Below are 25,822 nucleotides of genomic sequence, written 5' to 3'. Positions count from 1 at the left end.
TTTGCTTCGGAAGGCCAAACAGTCGGGTTGGCATTTTTACTAGTGAGATCTGTGATAGGAGCCACCAAAGTTGAGAAGCCATGAATACATTTTCTATAATAATTGGCGAAACCTAGGAAGCGTTGAGTTGCCTTGAGAGTTGAGGGTTCATTCCAGGAAAGAATGGCCTTGACCTTTTCTGGATCCATGCGCAGATTAGAACCGGCAATAATGTAACCCAAGAATGCAATGGATGGCACTTCGAAGACGCACTTCTCAAGTTTGCAAAACAATTGATGCTTCCTCATATTTCTGAGCACTTCTAGGACCTGCTGATGATGAGTTTGTAGGTCACAGGAGAAGATTAAAATGTCATCTAAATACACCATAACGGACTGGTACAATAAATCTCGGAAGATTTAGTTGACGAAGTGCTGGAACACTGTTGGTGCATTACTGAGACCGAATGGCATTACCAAGTACTCGTAATGCCCATCGCGAGTGTTAAATGCGGTCTTCCATTCATTGCCTGCACGTATACGAATTAAATTATATGCCCCTCTTAGGTCCAGTTTTGAGAAAATTGTAGCTCCTTTCACCCGATCAAAAAGTTCAGTAATTAGGGGTAGCGATTCTTGACTGTAATGTCATTTAACCCCCTGTAATCGATACAGGGGCGGAGTCCTCCATCCTTATTTTTGACAAAAAAGAATCCTTCTCCTGCAGGCAAAGATGGGGGACGTATGAAGCCCTTCTCAAGGTTCTCCTTGATATACTCAGACATGGCAGCTGTTTCGGGAATGGACAAAGGATAAGTTCTTCCTCTGGGTGGAGATTTGCCAGGTATTAGGTCAATGGGGCAGTCCCATTCTCTGTGCAGTGATAATTTGTCTGTTCCTCCCTTGCTAAAGACATCAGCAAATGGGTGGTATTGCTCAGGGAGATCATCAGGAATAAGAACATCCGCCTGATGAGTTGGAATGACCTTGCGAAGACACATGTCATGACACTTAAAACCCCGGGAAAGAATTTGCATGGAAGTCCAGTCCAATTGAGGATTATGCTGCCGGAGCCAAGGAAGTCCGAGAACGAGAGGATGAGTTGCCCTGGAGATAACTAAGAATGAGAGAGCCTCGGAATGCAACACCCCCACCTGAAGGGTTAAATTGCAAGTCTTTTGGAGAATAGTCCTTTTAGGTATAGGACTACCGTGTACTGCCGTGAGAGTGATGGCTTGAGAACGCTTCCTAGTAGGTATCTGATGTTTGCTCACCAGGTCAGACGAAATTACATTTTCTGCAGCGCTGGACTCTAGAAGAGCAGGAAAAGTTTCAGAACCGGTGGAAAGCTGCAGAAAAACAGAGATAATGGAATCCTTCTTGCGCTCAGAGTTTTTCATGCTTCCTAGCTTCAACCCTCCTCCGGAGACTAGGAACGACCGTTTCCCAGATGCTTGGAACAGGTTGTCAGTTGGTGATCACTTTCCCCACAATACATACAGAGATTCATCTGACAACGACGTTGTTTCTCTTTTGCAGACAACTTGGAGCGATTTATCTGCATAGGCTCAACATCTGAAGAAGAAGGAAGGCGAGGAGGTGGACGCGACTTAACTCTTTGAGACAAGATTTTTCATCCTCCTTTCTCTCAGGTAAAGATTGATTTTATTACATAAAGACATAAGGTCTTTGAGAGCAGAAGGCTTATCTCTAGAGGCTAGCTCACCTTTAAGTTTTTCAGAGAGACCATGCCAGAAAACCACAGTCAAAGATTCCTCGTTCCATCGGAGTTCAGATGCCAGAGTTTGAAAGTCAATAATGTACTGGCCAACTGTCCTAGAGCCTTAGTGGATTTTCATGATATCAATGGAAGCAGACGTTGAGCATCCAGGCTCATCGAAGATTCCGCAAAAAGACTGTAGGAGCTTTAAGTAGTCACTGAGAATGGGATCTGATCCCTCCCACAGAGGATATACCCACTCAAGTTTTTTTCCGGACAGGAGAGAAGCGATGAATGCTACCTTAGACTTAGAGGAAAATTTTCAGGAAGAAGTGTGAAATGCACATCACAGAGATTTAGAAATCCCCTACAGAGCTTGGGATTTCCATCTAATTTCTCTGGCGTAGGGAGGCGGATAGCCTTGGAAGATGCAGAAGGACTCTGGTAAACTTCACAGCTAGTAGATTGAGATGAGGGTGTAGCCAAAGATGCTTGAAACCCATCTTGCCGTGCAGCGAGGTCCTGTAAGCCTTTTACCATCTGTCACTTCGTTGTTTCCATACCCTCCAGGCGTGCCACTATAGCTTAAAAAAAAAACTATCCATTAAAGTGCCTGTGTCTAACAATTGCATACATAAATTGGAATTTTTAGAGTATGAAGTGTGGTGTCAGGCCCGCGTTCGCCTCTATAGAGGAGTTGTGTTATACTCCTCAATAGTAATGAATTATACAATGAGGTAGAAATAGAAGCACTCACAGAGCCAATGGCAATACACTTAATAGAAAATTGTCAGTCAAAGGAGCCAAAGCGATTAAATATAATAAAAATACAATTTAATATAAAATCAATTCATATACAATAACATTCAATTGTATAGAGAACATTTTTAAAAAAGCTTAATAGCAATAGTATGTTAAAGTTATGTTATAAATATAATTTTACATATAATTAGGGCAGTCTCATTAGATACTCTTCCATTGTTACAAAGACAGAAAAGAAATAATTTGTAACAATCTGTGGGAGTTTGGATTGTATCATAGATGGGAGTGTCTGGGTGTAACAATGTATTCGTCTATGATTATATATAGTCTATGACTATAGCTTGCAGCATGTCGGCACTTAAACCAGCACTGCCTGCCGGATCCATTGTGTCTGTGCTTACCGTCATGGCTGTTGGTACTTGTGGAACCGGATGAGGTCGAGTAGCTAGTTGGCTGGAGTCCCGAGGACGGAATAGTGCAGGCTTGATATATGATCGGCTCATACAGTCGTGGCAGGACCGGCTAAAGTCTATGGCTGTCCACAGGTGCTTATACAACTGCAAGGAACTAGAACACTGGGGATACCTGTGCAATGATAGTTGAGTAACACTTGTGGGTGAAAACTGATAGCTGGGATTGAACCAGCAGTACAGGATAGTTTTAAGCTGGGATTGAACCAGCAGTACAGGATAGCTGGACAGCTGGGATTGACCCAGCAGCACAGGATAGCTGGATAGCTGGGATTGACCAGCGGTTCAGGATAGCTGGAAGCTGGGATTGAACCAGCAGCACAGGATAGCTGGATAGCTTGGAGCCGAGTTTGAGCCAGCAGTGCAGGATAGCTGGAAGCTGGAATTAAACCAGCAGCACAGGATAGCTAGAAGCTGGGTTTGAGCCAGCAGTGCAGGATAGCTGGAAGCTGGGTTTGAGCCAGCAGTGCAGGATAGCTGGAAGCTGTGTTTGAGCCAGCAGTGCAGGATAGCTGGAGATGAGATAACCAGCTGTGCAGGTTTGAAGATATCCTGGAGATTAGATAGCCAGTGGTGCTGGTTTGCAGATATCCTGGAGATGAGATAGTCAGCGGTGCTGGTTTGCAGATATCCTGGAGATGAGATAGTCAGCGGTGCAGGTTTGCAGATATCCTGGAGATGAGATAACCAGCAGTGCAGGTTTGCAGATATCCTGGAGATAGAAGTCAGTCTCCTGTCTCTTTAAGCAGGAGATTGCAGGAGCTCTCTACAGGCTTGAGAACAACAAACCACTGACAGCTCCCCAGTACTTGGAGCTGGAATATATACAGTGGCGGATCTTGCCACGGGCAAGCAGGACTTTTGCCCGGGGCGCCGCCGTCTGGAGGGCGCCGGCGCCATCCGGAGGGCGCCGCACCATGGCAAGATCCGCCATTGTGCAGTGTGCCTCCCAGCAGTGCCCCCCGCTGTGCTTTCCCCAACCCCCCCCCCCCCCCGCTGTGAGAAGGGAACCAGACGCTACGCGTCTAGTTTCCCTTCGTGGCGCTAGTCCCCCCCCCTGCTGTGAAGGGAATCAGACGCTAAGCGTCTAGTTTCCCTTCATGAAGAGGACCTTTGCTGTGCGGTGCGCGATGATGTCATTGCGCACCGCACAGCATTGTGGCACAGACGCTAGGGGTCATAATTGACCTCTAGTGCCTATGCTGTGCTATGGGAGAGACTGATGTCTCTCCCATAGATCCGAGGAGAGGAGCGACGCCGGCGGAGGTCTGCAGGTCTGGAATTAGGAGCGGGGTATAGTAAGTATACTTTGTTTTTTGTTTTTATTTCCTTTCAGCGGCGCTACAAATGGGGGCGTGACTGACCACGCCCCCGTATTAAGCCACACCCCTAACTTTTGCCCGGGGCGCCACAAGGGCAAGACCGGCCCTGAATATATACCCCTTGCTCTCTGGCGATAGGCTGAAGGGATCACTTGTCAGGGAAACACTACCTGATTGGAGAGCTCTCTGGAGAGCCAGCAGATCAGGAAGTAACATGCAGTACTACAGGCTAGGCTTCAGAGTGGACTGAGGCCTAGCAGGCTGGGAAGTTGCCGAAGCCTATCTATCCTGAAATGGATGCTATGACTGACAGCACGGGATGCCGGATGGACCAGCGAATGGCGGCCAGCGCTTTGGACTGCGCCGCAGGCAGGTCAAAGTGCGACTGGGAAGCACTGTAAACCTCAGTTTTGTGACATAGGTATTCCATACTTGTCTACTCTCTCGGAATGGCCGGGAGGCTCCCGAAAATCGGGTGACCCTCCCGACCCCCCGGAAGAGCAGGCAAGTCTCCCGATTCGCGGGGTCCCCCCTGCCCGTCCGCCCACTTAGTGTGTAAAGTGGGCGGTCCGGGCAGTTGATGCCGCGATTCTTGCTGAATCGCATCATCATAGCCACGCCCCCTGCAGTGTAATGCCGGTGATCGCGGCATTACAGAGTGGGGGCGTGGCTTAAAGGAGGTGTCACCGTGACCCCGCCCTTGCTCCGCCCCGACCTTGCTCCACCCCCGTCCTGCCTCCGGCCCACCCCCTCCTCTACGTCACAGCCTCCCCTGCCCGCTCTCTCCCGCAGAGAGTAGCCAGAATGTCGGTAAGCATGAGGTATTCTGTTATCCAGAAAAATCCCATATACGGAATGCTCCTTGTCCCGAGCAATCCGGATATAGGATACTTAACCTGCACATCTGTGTGACCATCTAAAGATATGACATGCTGACTTATACAGTATATATTATGAACAATCATTCAGCTTAAAAACAAAATTACTTACATCTGAGTAGAATCTCTGCCAACAGAAAGAACAGGAACAGAGTGACAGCACCAACAATTCTATAAACCCAGTAATAATGCCATGGGGAAGTTTTCTATTTAAAAAAAGGAAAAGAAAAAAATATTGGAGAGAAAGAAAGAGATGCAGAGGCGTCACCAGGTGTGGTGACACCCGGTGCGCACCCCTGATGTACTGCCGCGATCGCGGCAAAAAAGGGGCGTGGCCTTTACAGCTAGGGGGCGTGGCTTCGCGGGGATACTGGTATCGTCACTCTGGGGGCGTGCACAGCATCTCCGGAGATGCTGGGCTTCCCCCAGAGACGGTCTCAGTGTGCTGTCGGCTCCTCTGCTATGACAGGAGCCGGGTGCTGTAGCGGAATTTCACACTGCAGCACCTGGGTCCTGTCACTACGGAGGAGCTGACATTTGGTGTCACCCCCTCCAGGTGTCACACCCGGGTGCGGGCCGCACCCCCCGCACCCGCCTTGTGACGCCACTGACTTAGAGATGATTTCTTTTTTTACATCATGCAGTCTTTAGCTGTGTTCATAACGGTTATGCCTATTTATGGAGAAGCAGTTCTTAGCTAGTTGTCAGAATTGACACCAATTGTTATCTAATGCTCAAGTGACCCCTGAATTCTGTCTGATATTTGGTGCATATGTCATAGGGGGTCATTCCGAGTTGATCGTAGCTGTGTTAAATTTGGCACAGCAACGATCATCTTCCCCTGACATGTGGATCTTCCCTGACATGCGGGGGGATGCCCAGCATAGGGCTAGTCCGCCCCGCATGTCAGTCCGCCCCCCCCCCCCCCGCACAAATACAAAAGCATCGCACAGCGGTGATGCCTTTGTATTTGAGGATTAACTCCCGGCCAGCGCAGCTCCTGCGACTGGCCGGGAGTTGTTTGTCGCTGGCCGCAGCAGCTGTGTGAGACGTCACGCAGCCGCCGTGGCCCGCCCCCCCCCAATGGTCCGGCCACGCCTGCGTTGGCCGGACCGCTCCCCCTAAACGGTGGCTTAATGCCGCCGTTCAGCCCCCTCCCGCCCAGTGACCACCTCTGTCTCAGAGGTGATCACAAGGCACCGAAGGCTGCCATGCGACGGCTCACTGCGGCGCTGGCGCATTCGCAGTTCCGACTCGATCGCTGCACTGCGACAAACTGCAGCAAGCGATCGGGTTGGAATGACCCCTATAGTGCTGTTTAGGTTGACACCAACATAGAGAGAACACTTGAAAAAAATGAGGGAGCAGTGTGTATTAGAAATGAATCACTTGCATCGATCAAGCTGTGCTCCCCAAGTTAATCAATCACTATCTCAACATACAGAAAAATGCTTGAATGTCCAGTTGCCTAGGATACTGTATGGGCAATTACTTTGGTTACTATGATTAGTGAAAGATTGGTCGGTGACAAGCTTTTTTAGGAGCCGCGGTGGTAATGGGACTGATGCTGCTTTGGAGGCCAGTGCTCCAAAAATAAATATAACTCAAAGACGACGCCTGAAAGCAATCTGAAGGTGTTTTGTTATAATAGTATTTACACTTTTTCCGCAATCACCTCTACAGCTTTATGCACCTTCCCTGGTGTACAAGTGTGCGTCTGAACGTGCAAGGACTGAGACATCCACTTTGTCCATCTTTAGATGCAACCATTGGATGCCACAGCCAAATAATACTAGGTGCAGAAACTCCAAGCATCTAAGATCGCAACTCTTGCGACACTCCCATAATACATACTTACGGACTTGGCTGCCCCCTCCTCCGGGAGGGGGCAGCCCAGTTGATGCATAGGTGGCATGGCATCATGTTCACGTCATCATGGCTTCGCACTTCACTCTACAGTTTCAAGAAAACAGTCACTGTATAGCGGGGGTGCGGGGCAACGATGATGCGATTCAACACGAATTGCGTCTTGTGCTTTATTGTGGGCAGCCAAGGGGGGGACACGGGGGGGCTGGGGGTGGATGCACGCAGAGCCGGATTTAGACCTCATGGGGCCCTAGGCAAGATACCGGTTTGGGACCCCCTTCCTTTAACAATCCACAGCATTTTATTTTCATTCCTGGTTGCAAGCGGCATCACAAAAGTACCATAGTGCATATGTAGTGCGATGGCGGCACGTGCGCAGACTACCAATAATCACTCAGTTGCGTGAACATCTGCATAGCGTATAAATCTGAATTAGGCCCTAGGTCTTTAGAAGTAGATTTGAAACCTGTGTCACATTTAAAGTAAACCGACTGCCCACATACAGTGGATAAAACCATTTTTTGTCTCCAAACATTTCTCATCTCATCTTATCAAAGAACATCGCTTTACAAAATTGTCACTAGTCCTTATAAGTCAACAGGCTGCATTCTCAGGATTATTGGTTCAGGTACTAGTATTTCTTAGATTGGACAGGATCTACACAAAGATATTTAGATCTGTAAATCCAGGACACATAGCATCCTTACCCTAATCCTGACCCTAACTAATCCCTAACCCCAAACCTCACCCAAACCATAAAACCAATACCCTAACCCCACTCCGCTAGACCCTAAACAACCCTATCCCTAACCCAAACCCCTAAACTAACCATAATACTCTAACCCAAAATGCTACACCAACACTAATACCCTATCCCTAATACCCTAACCCAAACCTTTAAATTTACCCTAATATCCTAATCCTAACTTTCTACCTCCTTAGTACTATAAAGGTATCACAACATCACGCGGTAGTTGCGCAGTGCTTCTCTAGAAACATTTTGGACAGGCTGGATATCTTTGTGGGGCCCATCCAAGGGCCCCTTTGGACCCACTGGGCCTTAGGCGGGTGCCTAGGTTGCCCTGTAGGAAATCCAGGCCTGGATGTGGGAGACTGGCCCGCCTTTCCAGGGGGCCAGGAGTGCCAGCCGATTTTCGGGAGCCTCCTGGCCATTCAGGCAGGGTAGGCAAGTAAGCCATGACACACCCTTAAGACGGAACAGTCTCCATGCATCCGAATATCCATCTCCCAGTCAGCACCCAAGAACACCCGATATATTTCCAGTACATTTCTGAGACCATGCATCTGTGCATACACACCATGGAACTAATGCCCTGTGCGACTTTTTAGCTACTTAGGGTCTGATTCAGAAGTGGACGATAATGCAGGTGCGGCAGTGACTTTTTGCGGAGTCGCAGTGGTGATAATATGCAAATGCAAGTTTCAGCTCCCCCCCCTCCTTGTGTTTTAGCTTGATCTAAGCGATACCGGAAACTTGTCTGGTCATTTTAAAATTTCTTGTGTCTAAGACGAGTGGCACTCTTTTGCCCCGGCAGACTATACCCCCTGAAACATCCACATCCATTATCCACTGTAAGTAAAATGTCAGCACATAATATTATAAAATGTGTATTAATCTCAATTTCCACTCCAAGAACTAGAACTATAGTACTTTCCCCTTTTCAGTATATAAGGAATAAAGTGAAGTCTTATGACAAGAAACCATGGGGCATATGTATTAACCTGGAGAAGGCATACGGAAGTGATAAACCAGTGATATGGGCAAGGTGATAAAGGCACCAGCCAATCAGATCCTAACTGTTAATTTACATATTGGAGCTGATTGGCTGGTACCTTTATCACCTTGCAAATATCACTGGTTTATCACTTCCTTATGCCTTCTACAGGTTAATACATCTGCCCCCATGTTACCAGTACGGTGCAGGAAGTTTCCTCTTGGGTTGTACAAAGGTTGGAATTGTTGCTGCCTGGAAACAAAAAGAAACAACAACAAAAAAAGTGTTTTATTCAAAATTGCCTACTCTCTTGAAATGTTATAGAGACTCCAGTATAAGGGGGAAACCTCCCAAAACAGCAGACAGTTCTCCAGGTGTGTGCTTACCTGCCGCAAGGAGAATAGAGAGGTTATTGCCCCAACCACCTTATTAAACACTGAGTGGCAGCGGCGTGTTCTAATCCTTTCAACTATTTATTGGTGTGTCGGGAAGAGGATTGGGGGCAGGTGGTTTGAACATGTGACTGGTCTGTTCATTTGGTTGCATGTTGCATTATTAAGCCCCACCCACCTCCACCTCACTTTAAGGAAGCAAGTTATTAAGAGCAGACTTGCACACTACTTCGAGTTCTCATGGACAGAAATGGACCATGGGCCTAATTCAGGTTGGATCGCTCAATCACAATCCAACCGCAGTTTTTACGATGGCCCCCACTGTGTATGCGCAGGTCTCGTTCTAATGGTTATCATTAACTGCAAACGCCTCTGGCTGATTGACAGGCAGAGGTGTTCATGGGGCGGGCGGCGGTCCGTATTGGGGCAGCGCAGGGTAAACGGACGTGGGGGCGTGAACGGGTGGGCATGTCGTCTGCGTTTTATGGGGCGGCTGTATGTCGTCACATGCAGCCGCTCCGAACCAAAAAATGCGGCAGGTCTCCTGCTGTCGGCAGGAGGTATCCACAATTTCAGTGATTGCGCTGAAATTGCGCAATTTCAGCATGATCGCAGTCGGTGGGCGGTATGGTGGGTAGCTTTGCCCTGCGATGGGCGGCCCCCAGCATGCAATTCAAAGGAATGTAAATTCTGCTAAAAAGCAGAATGTGCAATCCTTACTAAATAAGGGGGCTAATCGCGATCCAACTGCAATTTTTGCGGTGCGAATGCGCAGCACCCATACTGCGCAAGCGCACGCACTTTCTGTTGGGGGACGCAGAAAATGCGTTTGCCTCTGCCTGTCAGTCAGACAGAGGCGGCCACGGGGCTGGAGGGTGGGGGCGACAACGCTCTGTTTCCAGGGAGGAGACGGAGCATTGCGGGGGTGGGGCGACCCGAACAGTGGGCGGTGCGGCGTGAACGGAGGCGTATCAGGGGAGTGGTCACGGCGGCTGCGTAACATCACACGCAGCCACCGCGACAGGTAAAATGGCGCCGGGACTCCGGCGGTCGTAGCTAAGCTGCGCCGACAGGAGTCATCTTTAATTTCTGCTGACTCCTGACTCCTTTCATTTCTAGCCCCAAGGTCATATGTACTGATCATTTGCGTGTGTTCTATAAAAGCTTTTCCCAAAAAGTAATTGTTTATTGAATTTTATTATTGTTTTTAAACCTAGTGCTCAAAAGTAATGGACAAAACAGTGAGCAAGGTGTACGAGTGTCTTTTTTTATCTCTAACTAAATGTAAAATAATTATCATATACCCAGCATATAGAGAAGCAGCAAGACTCATATCCTCCCAGAGAAAGAGGTAAATCTGCATTTCAATGACCATAAGTTTGTAGTCAGGTGAAAGCCAGATGTAAGATGGCATGTGCCACATCTCAGAAATCAGGCGGTACTGAGATGAAAGGTGATGTACTTACCAGAATAGCGAATGGCTACAAAACAAGCATAATTGTTATTATTGGAGATTTGTAAGGCAACACAGCGGTCAGCAGATAGCAGAGTGACAGTTGGTTACAGAAGATAGAACAGAAGGTGAGAGGTCGGAATACATACATGTTGTTGACATGTATGCTGTTTACAGTGTAATGCCAATGTAACAATGCCGACACGGCAGTAATGTCATTGAAAGCAAGTTAACTGTGTCGGCATTCTGACTATAATCATGATAGTAAAGCATCATGTTCAAAGTTAAAATGTTGGCATGGCTAACATGGTTATATAGGATTTGTTGTGGCATGGTCCTGTTGGTATGATTCTGTCGGCATTACACTATTAACATTGTCACTGTTGACAGCATAAATGTCGACAATATAACCACAAACTGAAAGGTAAGTGGAGGAGGTGAATGTGGCTGTCATCAACGTATATGTGATACTGGAGGTCAGATTAAGGGATTAGGGGCATATTTAATAATGAGTGATATTCTTGTTATCACTTGTTACTAATCTTAAATGGTGCCCCAGCCAATCAGCTCCTTTCATGTTTTTGAAAAATGACAGTTAGGAGCTGATTGGTTGGAGCACCGTTTATTATCAAGGCACAGAGCCTTATATAAGCAGCACTGCACACCAAAAATGTCACCACATTCACTTCCTTCACAAACCCCTTATTGAGCGCAACATAGGACACCGGAGAGCCATGATCTTCTACGACTACAAGGGAGTTTTGACCGACTTCAATCTGCTTTTGGGGAAGAAGCACCATCCCGAACCACTGTGTTTAACTGGTTTGCAGAATTTCAGCGCGGGAGGTGGCCCCTTGGAGATCAGGAGTGCTGTGGCTGACCTGTGGCCGCCATCACCGAGGACAACGTTGCTGCCGTGTGGGTCATAGTTGAGGCGAACGTCAGGGTGACCATGGCCGAGTTAAAGAATGAGATGGCATCACATCAGGATCCATCCACTAGATACTCTATGGCAAGCTCGGCCTAAGCAGGGTTTCTGCACACTGGAAGCCGCATCAGCTGACTCAAGAGCAGAAGGAGGCTCGGGTGACTTGGTGCAGCAACATTCTGGCCAGGTATGATGGTAATCACTCAAACTCTGGGAGATCATCAGTGGTGATGAATCTGCAGTTTCGACAGCGAGCCTAGATAACAGCCGGCCCAGTGGACCCCAGTTGGGCATTTAGATTAATTGTCAGTGTTCTGTAGGAGAGATCGTTGTAGCAATCAGACATAATCAAATATAAAGAGATATTAACTGTAAACGATATGGACATCGGAAACAGAAGGTTACTAACCATTGATGTTCATGATTCAAATTACTTTTTCCTTTGAATTGCGGATATTCGATGCCTGACAGCCATTAGTTGCACCGCTCCAATGCCCAACCGATGGCTGGCTGCTTCTGTGCTGCAGCCGTTAAGTGCAGCTCAGCAGATGTGCACATGTGCAAAGCTCCGAATGATTCTGCGTAAGCATAGACTAAAACCATCCAATGGTTGTAGCCATTGCATCGCTGGATTTGATGTCCATCCTAGCTATTATCTTTCAGAGCTGAGAGAACTTTACAGTCCATCAGAGTACACTCACAGTAACACTAAAACTGGATACACACTACAGATATTATATATCGTGTGATATTGGTACTTTCGACCTATCTGCATGACCAACGTATAGTGTGTATGCCCAATCTGTTATTCAACGAATCATCCCATTGGATGTGCTGGATGCCCAATGGGACGATTCCACGGCCAACATGGTATAGTTGCATTCAGCACGTAACGATACATCGCACAGCGGATCAAGCAGTGTGTACGACGTTGCAATGTATTGTTACATCGCTTCGCCGCTGGACTGCCCTGTCATCAGGTGTGTACCCAGCTTAATAGGGTATCTGGTCTCTTGGTCGACCACACTTAGGTCAACATGCATTAGGTTGACCACTATTGGTCGACATGCATTAGGTCGACGTGGTCGACATGACAAAAAGTCAACATGAGTTTTTCACAATTTTTTACATTTTTTGAACTTTTTCATACCTTACGATCCACGTGGACTACAATTGGGAATGGTAGCCTGTGCCAAGCGCATCGGTAGCGGAGCGAGGCACCTTGTCCGAAGCATGGTGAGCGAAGGGAGCCATGTGAGGGGACACAGGCCCTCATTCCGAGTTGTTCGCTTGCTAGCTGCTTTTAGCAGCATTGCACACGCTAGGCCGCCGCCCTCTGGGAGTGTGTCTTCGCTTAGCAGAATTGCGAACGAAAAATTCTTAGCAGTTTCTGAGTAGCTCGAGACTTACTCCTACACTGCGATCAGCTCAGCCCGTTTCGTTCCTGGTTTGACGTCACAAACACGCCCTGCGTTCGGACAGCCACTCCCTCGTTTCTCCAGACACTCCCGCGTTTTATCCTGGCACGCCTGCGTTTTTCCGCACACTCCCATAAAACGGTCAGTTTCCGCCCAGAAACACCCACTTCCTGTCAATCACACTCCGATCACTTCAACGATGAAAATTCTTCGTTCTGCCGTGAGTAAATCTACTAAGTTTTGAGCTAAAATACTTAGCGCATGCGCACTGCATACTGTTTTGTTCACATGTTTGTAAATCCAGTCATAAGGACACGGAGACATGTGAGTTCACTACTGTGCTGTTTATTCCATCACCAACTCCAGGCACACTGCACACTGGACCACCCACTTCCCAGCATCCCCCTGGTCCCAGGGACCATCACTGAAGATTCAGGCTTACACATGTTAGTAAGGAAGTGTCTACAAATATTAAACATTCTAATACACTAACATGACATCCTCTTTTCTTTAAAGATAAGCCCTGTACGCTTCAATGCAACATTTAAAAACGTCATATTAAGAACATCATCTAACACGTTTCAATGAGTCTCTCAGGTCTGCGTATTTCCCTTTTGGGTCTTTCATACACAGTCTGTGTTTCATCGACCATATTGGACCTTTCTAGAATCGTGGTTTGTTCACCATTATCAGGATCATCATACATGTCCGATGAAGGGTATTCTTCAGTCATGTTGTCTTCATTATGGTAGGTTGAGATCTTAAATCCACCCGATTTCTTCTTACTTCCGTTCCACGCTCTGTACGTATAGTATAAGATCTTGGTGCTACTTGTGCTTGCACAATACCTTTCTGCACCCAAATACCTTTCTCGTGATCTCTGAGACGGACTTGGTCACCCGATTTTAGATCAGACAAGCTTTTTGCTCGCCTGTCATGGAACAGTTTCTGTTTCGCCTGTTGACGTTCCTTACTCAGTCTGACCAACGCTGAGTTATGTGTATTAAGCAGTTCATCATGTATCGGGAGATTTGCTCTAATCCTCCTTCCCATCAGCATTTGTACAGGAGAAAGTCCATTCTGTAAAGGTGTACTGCGGTAGATTAAAAGACTTTTGTAGAAATCTTCTTTACCTTCTTGAGCTTTTTTCATGAGACTCTTTACAGTTTTTACTGAACTTTCCACCAACCCATTTGAGCGTGGATAGTGGGGACTTGACGTAGTATGGACAAATTCCCACTCATCAGCAAATTGTCTAAATTCAGCTCTGGAAAACGGAGGACCATTGTCAGTGAACACTTCCATAGGAACACCATGCCTTGCAAAGATTTACTTCATGCAATTGATTACAGCTTTACTAGTAGTTGTATGTAGTGTCTTCACCTCAGGGTAGTTAGAGTAATAATCAGTCACGACAATGTACGTTTTCTCATTACAATCAAACAAATCTGCGCCAACTTTCTGGTACGGTCTCTCTGGCACTGCGTGAGGACTCAGTGGCTCGACTTGTTGTTTCGGTCTATACGTAAGACATAATTCACATGTAGCTGTAGTCTGTGCTATGTCTTGGTTCATTCTTGGCCAATACATAACTTCACGCGCTCTCCGCTTACATTTCTCTGACGTCCTAGTGGATGCTGGGGACTCCGTAAGGACCATGGGGAATAGACGGGCTCCGCAGGAGACTGGGCACACTATATGAAAGATTTGGTACTACCTGGTGTGCACTGGCTCCTCCCTCTATGCCCCTCCTCCAGACCTCAGTTAGATTTCTGTGCCCGGCCGAGCTGGATGCACACTAGGGGCTCTCCTGAGCTCCTAGAAAGAAAGTATATGTTAGGTTTTTTATTTTACAGTGAGACCTGCTGGCAACAGGCTCACTGCAACGAGGGACTAAGGGGAGAAGAAGCGAACCTACCTGCTTGCAGCTAGCTTGGGCTTCTTAGGCTACTGGACACCATTAGCTCCAGAGGGATCGACCGCAGAACCCGTCCTTTGTGTTCGTTCCCGGAGCCGCGCCGCCGTCCCCCTTACAGAGCCAGAAGCAAGAGTATGGTCCGGAAAATCGGCGGCAGAAGACTTCAGTCTTCACCAAGGTAGCGCACAGCACTGCAGCTGTGTGCCATTGCTCCTCATACACACTTCACACTCCGGTCACTGAGGGTGCAGAGCGCTGGGGGGGGGGCGCCCTGAGCAGCAATAAAAATCACCTTGGCTGGCAAAATAACCACAATATATAGCCCCAGAGGCTATATATGTGGTAATTACCCCTGCCAGAATACAGAAAAAAGCGGGAGAAAAGTCAGCCGAAAAAGGGGCGGAGACATCTCCCTCAGCACACTGGCGCCATTTCTCCCTCACAGTTTCCGCTGGAAGGAAGCTCCCTGACTCTCCCCTGCAGTCTACACTACAGAAAAGGGTAAAAAAGAGAGGGGGGGGCACAAAATTGAGGCGCAGTAAATATTATAGCAGCTATAGGGGACATAATTCAGTTAGTCCCTGCATTATATAGCGCTCTGGTGTGTGCTGGCATACTCTCTCTCTGTCTCCCCAAAGGGCTTTTGTGGGGTCCTGTCTCCTTTAAGAGCATTCCCTGTGTGTGTGTGTGTGCGGTGTGTCGGTACGGCTGTGTCGACATGTTTGATGAGGAGACTTATGTGGAGGCGGAGCAGATGCCTATAAATGTGATGTCACCCCCTGCGGGGCAGACACCTGAGTGGATGGACTTATGGAAGGAATTACGTGCAAGTGTCGACTCCTTACATAAAAAATTTGACGACATGCCAAATGCGGGACAGCCGGCTTCTCAGCTCGTGCCTGCCCAGGCAATTCAAAGGCCATCAGGGGCTCTAAAACGCTCACTACCTCAGATGGCAGACACAGATGTCGACACGGATACTGATACCAGTGTCGACGACGATGAGTCAAATTTAATGTCCACTAGGGCCATTCGTTGCATGATTGAGGCAATGAAAGAGGTTTTACACATTTCTGATATAAACCCAGGTACCTCAAAAAAGGGTATTATGTTTGGGGAGAAAAAACTACCAATAGTTTTTCCCCCATCTGAAGAATTAAATGAAGTGTGTGAAGAAGCGTGGGCTTTCCCTGATAAAAAATTGGTGATTTCAAAAAAATTACTAATGGCGTTCCCTTTCTCGCCAGAGGATAGGTCATGTTGGGAAACTCCCCCTAGGGTGGATAAAGCGCTCACACGTTTGTCTAAAAAGGTGGCACTACCGTCTCCGGATACGGCCGCCCTAAAGGAACCTGCTGATAGAAAGCAGGAGGCTATCCTAAAGTCTATATATACACACACTGGTGTTATACTGAGACCAGCTATTGCTTCAGCGTGGATGTGCAGTGCTGCTGCTGCTTGGTCAGATTCCCTGTCAGAAAATATTGACACCCTGGACAGGGACACTATATTGCTAACCGTAGAGCATATAAAGGACTCAGTCTTGTACATGAGAGATGCACAGAGGGAGATCTGCCGGCTGGCATCTAGAATAAGTGCATTGTCCATTTCTGCTAGGAGAGGCTTATGGACTCGGCAGTGGACAGGGGATGCAGATTCTAAAAGGCACATGGAAGTTTTGCCTTATAAGGGTGAGGAGTTATTCGGGGATGGTCTCTCAGACCTTGTTTCCACAGCAACAGCTGGGAAGTCAGCATTTTTGCCCCATGTCCCCTCACAGCCTAAGAAAGCGCCGTATTATCAGGTACACTCCTTTCAACCCCAGAAAAACAGGCGGGGAAAAGGCGGGTCCTTTCTGTCTAGAGGCAGAGGAAGGGGAAAAAAGCTGCACCACGCAGCAGGTTCCCAGGAACAAAAGTCCTCCCCCGCTTCTTCCAAATCCGCCGCATGACGGTGGGGCTCCACAGGCGGAGCCAGGTACGGTGGGGGGCCGCCTCAAAAAATTCAGCGATCAGTGGGTTCGCTCACGGGTGGATCCCTGGATCCTTCAAGTAGTATCTCAGGGGTACAAGCTGGAATTCGAGGCGCCTCCCCCCCGCCGTTTCCTCAAATCGGCCTTACCGACAACTCCCTCGGGCAGGGAGGCTGTACTAGAGGCAATTCACAAGCTGTATTCCCAGCAGGTGATAGTCAAAGTACCCCTACTTCAGCAAGGACGGGGTTACTATTCCACACTGTTTGTGGTACCGAAACCGGACGGTTCGGTGAGACCCATTTTAAATTTGAAATCCTTGAACACATACATAAAAAGATTCAAGTTCAAGATGGAATCGCTCAGAGCGGTTATTGCAAGCCTGGACGAGGGGGATTACATGGTATCCCTGGACATCAAGGATGCTTACCTGCATGTCCCAATTTACCTTCCTCACCAGGAGTACCTCAGATTTGTGGTACAGGATTGCCATTACCAATTCCAGACACTACCGTTTGGACTGTCCACGGCACCGAGGGTGTTTACCAAGGTAATGGCAGAAATGATGATACTCCTTCGAAAAAAGGGAGTTTTAATTACCCCGTACTTGGACGATCTCCTAATAAAGGCGAGGTCCAGGGAGCAGTTACTGGTCGGAGTAGCACTATCTCGGGAAGTGCTACAACAGCATGGCTGGATTCTAAACATTCCAAAGTCACAACTGGTTCCTTCCACACGCTTACTGTTCCTGGGGATGATTCTGGACACAGAACAGAAAAAAGTGTTTCTCCCGCAGGAGAAAGCCAAGGAGCTGTCATCTCTAGTCAGAGACCTCCTAAAACCAAAACGGGTATCGGTGCATCACTGCACACGAGTCCTGGGAAAAATGGTGGCTTCGTACGAAGCAATTCCATTCGGCAGGTTCCATGCAAGGACCTTCCAGTGGGACCTCTTGGACAAGTGGTCGGGATCGCATCTTCAGATGCATCAACTGATAACCCTGTCTCCAAGGACCAGGGTGTCTCTACTGTGGTGGCTGCAGAGTGCTCATCTTCTAGAGGGCCGCAGATTCGGCATACAGGACTGGGTCCTGGTGACCACGGATGCCAGCCTTCGGGGCTGGGGCGCAGTCACACAGGGAAGAAATTTCCAGGGACTTTGGTCAAGTCAGGAGTCGTCCCTACACATAAACATTCTGGAACTGAGGGCCATTTACAATGCCCTAAGTCAGGCAAGGCCCCTGCTTCAAAACCAGCCGGTTCTGATCCAATCAGACAACATCACGGCAGTCGCCCATGTAAACCGACAGGGCGGCACAAGAAGCAGGGTGGCGATGGCAGAAGCCACAAGGATTCTCCGATGGGCGGAAAATCACGTAATAGCACTGTCAGCAGTGTTCATTCCGGGAGTGGACAACTGGGAAGCAGACTTCCTCAGCAGACACGACCTACACCCGGGAGAGTGGGGACTTCATCCAGAAGTCTTCCTACTGTTGATAAACCGTTGGGAAAGGCCACAGGTGGACATGATGGCGTCCCGCCTCAACAAAAAGCTAAAGAGATATTGCGCCAGGTCAAGGGACCCTCAGGCGATAGCTGTGGACGCTCTAGTGACACCGTGGGTGTACCAGTCGGTTTATGTGTTCCCTCCTCTGCCTCTCATACCAAAGGTACTGAGAATAATAAGAAGGCGAGGAGTAAGAACGATGCTCGTGGTTCCGGATTGGCCAAGAAGAGCTTGGTACCCGGAACTTCAAGAAATGTTATCAGAGGACCCATGGCCTCTACCGCTCAGACGGGATCTGCTACAGCAGGGGCCCTGTCTGTTCCAAGACTTACCGCGGCTGCGTTTGACGGCATGGCGGTTGAATTCCGGATCCTAAAGGAAAAGGGCATTCCGGAGGAAGTCATTCCTACGCTGATAAAAGCCAGGAAAGAAGTAACCACAAACCATTATCACCGCATTTGGCGAAAATATGTTGCGTGGTGTGAGGCCAGGAAGGCCCCTACAGAGGAATTTCAGCTGGGTCGTTTTCTGCACTTCCTACAGTCAGGAGTGACTATGGGCCTAAAATTGGGTTCCATTAAGGTCCAGATTTCGGCTCTGTCGATTTTCTTCCAGAAAGAACTGGCTTCACTGCCTGAAGTTCAGACTTTTGTAAAGGGAGTGCTTCATATTCAGCCCCCTTTTGTGCCTCCTGTGGCACCTTGGGATCTCAATGTGGTGTTGAATTTTCCTAAAATCACATTGGTTTGAACCACTTAAAACCGTGGATCTGAAATATCTCACGTGGAAAGTGGTCATGTTATTGGCCTTGGCTTCGACCAGGCGTGTGTCAGAATTGGCGGCTTTGTCATGTAAAAGCCCTTATCTGATTTTCCATATGGATAGGGCAGAATTGAGGACTCGTCCCCAGTTTCTCCCTAAGGTGGTATCAGCTTTTCACTTGAACCAACCTATTGTGGTGCCTGCGGCTACTAGGGACTTGGAGGATAACAAGTTACTGGACGTAGTCAGGGCCTTGAAAATTTATGTTTCCAGGACGGCTGGAGTCAGGAAAACTGATTCGCTTTTTATCCTGTATGCACCCAACAAAATAGGTGCTCCTGCTTCTAAGCAGACTATTGCTCGCTGGATTTGTAGCACAATTCAGCTGGCGCATTCTGCGGCTGGATTGCCGCATCCTAAATCAGTGAAAGCCCATTCCACGAGGAAGGTGGGCTCATCTTGGGCGGCTGCCCGAGGGGTCTCGGCTTCACAACTTTGCCGAGCTGCAACTTGGTCAGGGGCAAACACGTTTGCTAAATTCTACAAATTTGATACCCTGGCTGAGGAGGACCTTGAGTTCTCTCATTTGGTGCTGCAGAGTCATCCGCACTCTCCCGCCCGTTTGGGAGCTTTGGTATAATCCCCATGGTCCTTACGGAGTCCCCAGCATCCACTAGGACGTCAGAGAAAATAAGAATTTACTCACCGGTAATTCTATTTCTCGTAGTCCGTAGTGGATGCTGGGCGCCCATCCCAAGTGCGGATTGTCTGCAATACTTGTATATAGTTATTGCCTAACTAAAGGGTTATTGTTGAGCCATCTGTTGAGAGGCTCAGTTATATTTCATACTGTTAACTGGGTTTATAATCACGAGTTATACGGTGTGATTGGTGTGGCTGGTATGAGTCTTACCTGGGATTCAAAATCCTTCCTTATTGTGTCAGCTCTTCCGGGCACAGTATCCTAACTGAGGTCTGGAGGAGGGGCATAGAGGGAGGAGCCAGTGCACACAAGATAGTACCAAATCTTTCTTATAGTGTGCCCAGTCTCCTGCGGAGCCCGTCTATTCCCCATGGTCCTTACAGAGTCCCCAGCATCCACTACGGACTACGAGAAATAGAATTACCGGTGAGTAAATTCTTATTTTTTCTTCTCCTAAGTGGCCTTCATGTATCTTGCACAGCATAGTTTTTCTTAGTCGTGCAGGTATGACAAACCTATTGCCTTTGTAAATAATACCATCGACAACTGTAAGGTCACTGCGGTACATCCAATAATCATGGATAGACAGCGGGCACGCATGTTTTTCTGCTGGCCAACCTTTCAGAATGATATCTTTCAACACTTTCATTGTGTCATCTGTCTCAGTTTCTTTCCTAATTGTGTTCTGGTCTTGCAAGAGACACTGGTAGAGAAGCTACGATCAAATTAACATAGGCTTCTATCTCTTCATCCATCAGACTTTTGGAATCTTCACTTTTGTCCACAGCACGAGAAAGTGTATTAGCAATGTACATGTATTTGCAGGGACAGTACAGCAAGTGTACATCATATTTCTGTAGTCTGATAAGCATTCGTTGAATTCTCATGGGACAGTCATGCAATGATTTAGTCATGATAGCTACCAATGGCTTGTGGTCAGTTTCCACTGTAAATGTTTGACCATACACAAACTGATGGAATCGCTCACATTCATATGTGATCGCTAGAGGTTCTTTTTCTATCTGAGCATACCTTGTTTCAGCACTTGTCAGTGCTCTTGATGCATAGATTACTGGTTGCCATGTATCCTCATGGTCTTGTAAGACCACTGAGCCTAGGCCAAATTGCGAAGCATCTGCTGAAATTCTTATTCTTTTCGCAGGATCAAAGAATTTTAGCACTGGTTGCTCTGTAATGATCTGTTTCAAGTTTTTCCAACTTTCTTCTTGTTCATGTGACCACATCCACTCGTTATCTTTGTCCAACAATCATCTAAGAGAGGCTGTTCATTCAGAGAGTTGAGAAATAAACTTTCCTAAGTAAGTAATCATCCCTAGGAATCTTCTGACGTCGTCTTTGTTGTTAGGACGTTCCATGTTCACTATGGCTGATATTTTCCTTGGGTCTGGTTTTACACCTTGATCCGAGACCACGTCGCCCATAAAGGTAAGTGTATTCACGCCAAATTCAGATTTGTCCTTGTTTAGCTTTAGATTCACTTTCTTGACAAGTTCCATTACTTGTCTCAATCTAGAATCATGTTCTTCCTTTGTAGATCCCCAGACAATAATGTCATCCATCATTGTTTCAACACCTGGAATATGTTCAAAAATCATGTGTATCTTTTTGTGATATACTTCTGGAGCAGACAAAATTCCATATGGTAGTCTAAGAAATCTGTATAGACCTTCTGGTGTATTAAATGTACAAAGCTTTGAACTGGCCTCATCTAGCTTCATTTGCCAGAATCCTGAAGATGCGTCCAATTTACTGAAGCATTTTGCTCCTGCAAATTGCGACATGATTTCATCTCTGGTTGGTAGTTTGAAATGTTCTCGTTTAATAGCTTTGTTTAAATCTCTGGGGTCTAGACATATTCTGAGTTGTCCATTTTTCTTTTCAACAATTACTAAGGAGCTTACCCATTCAGTAGGCTCATCAACTTTCTGTATCACACCCAAGGCTTCCATGCGATTTAACTCTTGTTTCAGTTTTTCTCTTAGCGCAAACAGCACTTTTCTACAGGGGTGTATCACTGAAGAAACTTGCGTGTCTATATTTATTTTATGCTCTCCAAGCAAACAACCTAGACCTTCAAACAAGTCTCTGTATTCTGTAAACACCGATTTGCAGTCATCTTCTACTTGTGATGTCCCCATAAAAACTTTCTTTAGCAAGCTTAGTTTCTCACAGTAACTTAATCCTAGAATCGGTTGCACATTTTTATCCACAATCAGTAGAGATGTTTTAAACTGTTGTCCCTTATATTTCAGTGTCACTAAGCATGTACCTTTCACAGGAATTTCCTCCCCAGTGTACCCTGTAACTTTCACTTTGCCTGGATGAATTTTAGGTTTTACTCTAAAAGCCTTATAGTCTTGAAATAATATTAAATTCACCTGCGCGCCAGTATCAAGCTTAAAGGGAATGACAATCTCGTTCACAGTTAAAGGGACAATCCATTCTTTCTTATCTGCACTGCAAAGTTCAATGCAATCCATAAAGAATTCATCTGTTTGTTTTACAGCATGCACTTTGGTTGTTTTACTTTTAATTTTACAGCATTTGGCAAAGTGATTAAGTCTACCACATTTCATGCAGGTTTTACCATAAGCAGGGCACATTTTAGGATTGTGAGCATTTCCACATCTACTACACATTTCCTTAATAGACTGTGGCTTAGACTGCTTCATTCTTGAGAATGGAGGTTTGCTTTGCTCTGTTTTCTGCACTACATATACAGCAGCATCAGCGTCCTTGTGTAACTTTTTGGCTTGAAATCTAGTTATTTCTGCAGATCTACACATAGTCACTGCCTTTTCTAGTATTAGGTCTTGCTCTCTCAGCAATCTCTCTCTGAGTCCATTATCAGGTATTCCACAGACAATACGATCTCTAATCAGTGAATCCTTTAAATCACCAAACTCACAGGTTTTACTGAGTGATTGCAACTCTGTAACATACTGATCAAATCCATCTACAGACTTCTGATCACATGTGAAAAACTTATATCTTTCATATTGTTCACTGTAAGGGAATAAGGTGCCGTTTCGTGGGGTAAATGGCAGCTATGCAGCAGCTGAGGAATCACACAAGTCCAGTGTGTGGTGTAACTGGCCACGACCAGTTTTATTAAACAGAAAACAAAACAAACATCAAAAGAAAATACCTTGCCTGTCCGGCACTAACTAAACATAAGACGTTCCTAACTGTCTCTAAACAAAAACACAGAGTTTTCCAACCAACACTGTATGGCTCACTTGTGTAAGGAAGCGTATTTCTCTCACAGAGATCCTGCAGTCTTCCCAGGCAGTCATCACGCACTAATCAGGCTAGCAGCCCTATAACCCACTTACACAGCTGAAACCCTGATTAGCCCTCTGTGAGGACAAAGACCCAAACTGGGCCCAATGTCTGGAACTTGCCCTATCTCTCTTTCAGGGCCCTTATCCAGCTTTTCCAATAAACTGAAAAGGTTCTGACAAAACAAAACATTTTCCTAATACATGTAAGACAAGAACCTGGGACAAACATACCTGCCCTCAAACACTATTCCAGTGTTCTTGTCACAATATGTTACATTTTTCCTTGGCACAACGTAATCTTCAAACTTTTGCATTATAGAAGATAGCACTATATTCTGACCCTCATCAAACTGAAAACTATTGTAAATATCCAGCATGTCCCATCCTATCACATGGAGGAAAATGGATGCCTTCGTTTTGTCAACCTCTGAATCAGCTCCACATGCAGCAAGATATATTTTAAACTTTTGCTTAAATCTTTTCCAGTTTTCAGACAAGTTACCAGACATCAGCATGCCGGTTGGAGGAGCTAGTTTATCCATGGTTACTCACTGTTTGAAGAGAGGAGCACACGGCAGGCCCTGCAGACACTGAGCACCACAGCCTTACAGACTTCTGCAAGATTCTTTCACACTGAGAGCACTAGCAGTCCAAGTTAAACTTCTTCTGACACCATGTTTTGTTCTTATGTTTGTAAATCCAGTCATCAGGACACAGAGACATGTGAGTACACTGCTTTGCTGTTTATTCCATCACCAACTCCAGGCACACTGCACACTGGACCACCCACTTCCCAGCATCCCCCTGGTCCCAGGGACCATCACTGAAGATTCAGACTTACACATGTTAGTAAGGGAGTGTCTACAAATATTAAGCATTCTAATACACTAACATCACACGTACCATGCGCATGCGCATTTTTGCCTTAATCACTCCGTTGCGAAAATCGGCAACGAGCGATCAACTCGGAATGAGTGCCCCAGTGCACTAATTGGGGTTCCCGGTCACTGTACGAAGAAAACAACAGCAATTTTATTTTTTTTAGACTCATGTTGACCTTTTCTCATGTTGACCTTGCTCATGTCGACCTAATGCTTGTGTCAACCTATTTTAGGTGTCGACTTAGTTACTGTTGACCAATAATGGTCGACCTAGACACTGTCGACCTAAGTGTGGTCGTTCCTATGAACCACAATCCTTAATAGGGCTACAAATTTACAGCAGTCACACGGTGAAAAATAGCTGGACGAAGGCCAAACATATCAGCGTTACATTCAACAGGCTAAACTAGCAGAATGCAGAAAACACTAATATAATAACAAAATCCTCTAATACCCCTTTCACACGTACATCTAAAGCCCAGGTTTTAGAAAGTGAACGCACATCGACCCGGGTTTTTGGTATGTGTGAAAGGGAACTACCAGGGATGAAGTCCCAGGTCTGCGACCCGACTCTTTATCAGGGTCAAACTGAGACCCGGGAATTTGCCGTCTTGATAGACCCGCCAATTTCCCGGGATGTATGTGTGAAAGGGGTATAAGGCAGCGAATAAAACATATCAGGAGTCTGTAGATACAGGACATCTCTATACATATGTACTTAGCTATAGGAATCCATAAATGTCTCACGTTTTATTATCTGCACAGTGACCTCCTCTTTCAGGTCATTCTCCAATCCTGGGATCTTCACGCGGCAGCAGTAAGTTCCCCCATCTTCCTCTGTCACCTGACTGATGGTCAGGGACACGTCCCCCTGTGGTATGTTCCCCAGTAACTGGTATCTGTCAGATCTCCTCCAGGTCACTTTCCTGCCGTCTGTCCGTATGATCTCATTGTCACAGCCTGATAATGAACAGCTGCCTCGTCCCCAGCACATATTGTATTTGTGTTGCTGCACAGTGTATATACAGGGCAGGATCACTGCATCATTCTCATATCCTGTCACATTTCCAGCTGATACTGGCAGAGCTGTGGAGGAATATAGATATAATGGGTCTGAAAATCACACAGCAGGAACACTGTATCACACGTACACACACTACGCAGAGCACTAACACAGTACATATACAATACACAGAGCATTATTACTGCACCCATACAATACACAAACCATTAATACTGTACACATAGACCATACCCTCCATCTGTACCTTTTTGGCAGGTACAGGACCTTTTTTTATGGTCTGTACCGATTTTTGACTCTCCAAACTTCCATTGAAAGTATAGGAAAGGTGGTCATGGCCACGCCCCATTTACCAATGTCCACACCCCTTTTCCTAATTTGTACCGATTTTTATGTGTAATATGTTAGAGGGTATGATAGACTATACAGAGAAGCAGGGGTGTATCTACCTATTGGCCAGGATGGCACTCGCCAGGGGTGCCAGGCAAGGAGGGGGCGCCGCCTGGCTGTGCCATCCGCGGCCAAAGGATAGAAAAACAGTACTGTCGGACTGTACCTGGTGAGAGTCTGTTACTGTTGGAGTGGCGCTGGTGTCCGGCGGCAGCACCACACTTGTAGTCAGACTCAAAATAAACTACAGCTCCCAGCAGCCCTTGTTGCTGGGAGCTCCCGGCAGCAAGGGCTACTGGGAACTGTAGTTTAATGTGAGTCTGATTACAAGTGCGGTGCTGCCGGACACTAGTCTGATCACTAGTGCAGTGCAGTGCTGACGGACACCGGCGCTGCGCCGGCAGTAATAGACTCTACCAGGTACACAGCAGTGGTGCAAGT

This window comes from Pseudophryne corroboree, chromosome 6, assembly GCF_028390025.1.
Source record: "Pseudophryne corroboree isolate aPseCor3 chromosome 6, aPseCor3.hap2, whole genome shotgun sequence".
Classification (NCBI taxonomy): domain Eukaryota; kingdom Metazoa; phylum Chordata; class Amphibia; order Anura; family Myobatrachidae; genus Pseudophryne; species Pseudophryne corroboree.
This window is presented reverse-complemented; position numbering follows the sequence as displayed.